Genomic DNA, 3,852 nt, shown 5'->3' with positions numbered 1-3,852 from the left:
ACTGAATCTAAATGCTTAATTTGTTTGGCTAAATCTTGGTATGGATTCATTTGTTTGGCTAAATCTTGGTATGGATTCATTTCTCTTCTCTACACCATCAGTTCGCAATTATGAAGGGGAACAAGACGGAACAATGATACTATCAGGAATGTGTCATCCCACGGAGCTCTCAAGGACGATTTGGAATTGCAAAAAGAAAGCCGAGCTGTGTTGGTTTGAATATGGAAATTGCTCTAGCTATTTGTACGGGCCAAGCAGTGGAGTTCCTTGCCCACCACCGCCAAATCAACCTTCAAACATACCTGCCGCAAGTGCTAGTGATCAAGCAGCAGGGAGTGGAAATGCTACCCGAGATGGCAACAAAATCCACTACTAAGTAGTGGTGGAGGCATTAGTTGTTATGTGGTTTAAGGTTAAAGGGCAGGTTGAGATTTACTTTTTGAAGGGATTACGTTACAATAAGTAGTGTTTTTTCGAGCAACTGATGATATTTGACGGGAACGTTATAGTACTTGATTACGTTTTTTGCCTATTTATCTATATTGGAATGAGGGCAATTTGCTCTTTACCTTTTTGTCAAGACTATCGCATATTGATTAAGAATCTTATGAGCCGTTTGTTTAAAATTTCAGAATCACTATCACTATATGCATCACAAATTGTAGAGCATGAAAGGCTTAACCAAAGTAAGTGAGAGAGCAAGATCTTGGAAGTGGCAGTTGAAAGTAACTGGGAACTTGGCACTGAGAATCTAATTAAAGTGCCCTAGCACAGCACAATAAAAGGAACAAATTCATGTTTCCCCCACCATATATATTTCAACTTTCAATCCACTGAACTGCAGGAAGCAGTCATAAAAAGGTGCAAGCACATCATCAACTAATATACGGGCAATTCTAACATGTTCCAATTCTTTCTTGTTCTGTTTCTGCCTTTACACTAGAATCAACAGGTAAAATTCTCTCCTTCGCTAACTCCAAATCCATTGCATCCCTGCTTTCAGCAGCCAAATCCTATGGTTCATGGGTATAAAACCAAGCACATATTAGATAATAAATCACATTTACTACTTGTATTCCAGTTATCAGCCAGTAGTAATTCTCCAATCTTCCGTGATTGAGATTCCTATCAGGCAGCCAATTTCTTTCTTTACCACTGTATTTATGAACTGAAGAGACTAAGATGGACCTCTTTCGAAAAAAAAAATGGTGGACCTGAAATATATCCATGTGTTCAAAGTACCACAAATGGGGCTTTATGTTACATCATAGAATTGGGCGGCACCAATTTGGGCTAGACCATATTAGTCCCCCCAAGTAATCCCATAGCATAACTGAGTATATTTTCGCAAGAGCCCCTTAATCCCAAATAAATCCCACTCAATGCTCCCCCACCATCATCAGGCTGCACTTAAATAAAAAATCGAATTCTCAACCTTTTTTTCTAGTACCACCAGGAAATTCTAAGAAAGAAAAATTGAGAAAAGTGGAGAGGCAAAACAGACAAATGCTTGCAGAAGACTCAAATTTGTTTCTCAAAAGCGATCACACTAGGTGAAATATGATCAGCACACAAAAGAATTTGTCATCCAATAACAGTTTCTAGTTATTTCTATTCTCAACTGAAGTTCAAGAATCTAAAACATAAATCCCAACTCTTTCTTGTTCGGTAAAACTTGAATCCTTGTTTCATGCATTTATATATCATGAAACTGATGGCAATTTAATCTGCTTAGCATATCGTTAAGGATAATAAATATATAAGAGGAGAGCAATAGAATCTACAATTGTGATCGTGGGGAAATAATTCATCAACTCTCATGTATTAGGCTTAACAGGTTGGAATAGAACAAATGACACAAGGAAGAAACTCACGTACCCACCTCTCAATTTGTAGCAAAGTAAGCATGATACGGAATGCAATATCTTAGTTCCTGAAAAAGCCAAAATGATTTTTCCTTTTAACTTACGTACCAAAGTGATGTTATTGGTATTCACTGCCAGCCCATGGTGGAAGCAAGACAGCTAAGATGACCCTGCCACACAAGCACATGGAAGAAGACCTCGTAGTTCCTCCTTAAACACAAAAGAACAATAATTGCATTAGATATAGTAATCTGGTCAGTAGACTTTGGCACTGGTTGATTTTCAACTCATTTATATGTGAATGATGCACCTGAAAGACGAGAAAGCCTTCTCTAACCAAGGCTCATTGTTGCCAGTCACAAGAAAGCCACAAATAATTCAAACCTTGTCCACTGGTAGTAATTGCTTAATTGCATAACATTCAATGACACTAAATAATCAATTAGAGGCCTGCAAAGACATTTACAACTAAAGCAATTAAAATCAGTCATGTGAATTTGAGGACAAAGTAAAGCAATGTTCAGAAGTAAGAGCATATCAACAAATGCTGGCATTCTCCACCTACAATTAAAAAAGGCACTACACATATATATGCAATGGATCAATCATCAGTTCCACATTATATGCCTATTCCTTTTTACTACTACTTCCTCCATGTCCTCTGTTTTTTGTTGGTAGATAGCAACTTGTCTGGTTTCTCAGGTTGCTATTTTAATATGATTATTACACCAAGCCCAAGTCACCAGAAAAAATGCTTTCTGAATTGTGTACAAAAATGCTACCTGAATTGTATAATACTTGACACAACTCAGAAAAATGCAATCCAAACAATCAGGTTGCTAATTTCATATGTTTGATTTCTCAAAAAGCTAAGGAGTTTAATAAAACATTAACCCAACAATTCCTACGAAAATATTCAAGCCAGTGAGATTTTCCAAAATCAGATTGGTGAAACTAAAAAGAAAAGAGAAAGGAAAGAAACGAAAATAGCCAGAGCTGAATAATAGACAAAAAAAGGAAAAAAAAAAATAGCCACAGCTGAATCAACCACTAACTACTTGTTTCTGTTTTTCAAGTTTCATTATTTCAAGCACAAATTCAATGTGGTAATCAAAGATTTGCCAATTAGCTATACAACAAGCCATTATCAGTAGCAGAACTTACATCAAGTACTTCAAACATAGTGATTATGATTTCAAGTAGATGTTAGTCAGACCGTGATTTTGCGTACTTACATCAATATATGCATCAATTGACATAGGGACGACAGTATTCAGAAGACTATCTAACAAATACTTGTTTTCTCCATTTATTTGGAAGTTCTCATTCCTCACTACAAAGATGCCTGCTAACAAGGAAATTCTTCTGGTACTTGACCGAGGGGCCACAACAAAGCTTTTGATTTGCCAAGTCCAAAAGGAAGACACATAACTCATTCATGAAGCATTCCAATGACTTCTTGGAACTTAAAGAATAGAGTGAGATTCCCCCCGCTCATTAACACAACACATCCTTCTTTGTTAGTAGCTACAGGCATGGAAGAAATTGTGGCAGATTCTACTGCTTTGTCTATTAACTTGACCAGGTTGAAAATTGTTTGCCAGTCTTAGCCATGAATGCCGAGGAGCATTTGAAAAAAAAAAAGAGATACAGAAAGGAACAGTGACAGCATTAAGCCTCTTGCCTTCTGTGAGTACTTTCATAGCGTAAATTTAATTTCACTAAAACTGATAATGCATACTTAAGTCAATTTAAAAATTGGCACCATCCTTCGGCCAGCAACATTACATATTTGACAATTTATTGTACATATTTTGCATGAACCTAATTCTATTTACAAATAAATAACAACCAACCATGATATGCCTGATTATATGTAAATGTCTGAGAATAATATTTTATTTATGGCTACTCATGGATGAAATTTAAAGATGACGACACAACCAGAACACAAGGGTTGTTCAACTTCATATGCAGCAAGACAAAT

At 36.4% G+C, this 3,852-nt stretch overlaps 1 long non-coding RNA gene across 1 annotated transcript; it reads right to left on the bottom strand.

Moving 5' to 3' along the window:
* Window positions 1-1,196: 1,196 nt before the first annotated feature.
* On the bottom strand, window positions 1,197-3,441 carry LOC113775600. The gene is made up of 3 exons (XR_003468902.1): window positions 2,176-3,441; window positions 1,974-2,075; window positions 1,197-1,404 (listed from the first exon to the last, which is right to left on the bottom strand). It is a non-coding gene; the product is annotated as an uncharacterized LOC113775600 (long non-coding RNA).
* Window positions 3,442-3,852: the final 411 nt, after the last annotated feature.

This window comes from Coffea eugenioides, chromosome 6 (genome assembly GCF_003713205.1).
Source record: "Coffea eugenioides isolate CCC68of chromosome 6, Ceug_1.0, whole genome shotgun sequence".
NCBI lineage: Eukaryota > Viridiplantae > Streptophyta > Magnoliopsida > Gentianales > Rubiaceae > Coffea > Coffea eugenioides.
Note: the sequence above shows the minus strand (reverse complement) of the source record. Positions and strands in the feature narration are given on the sequence as shown.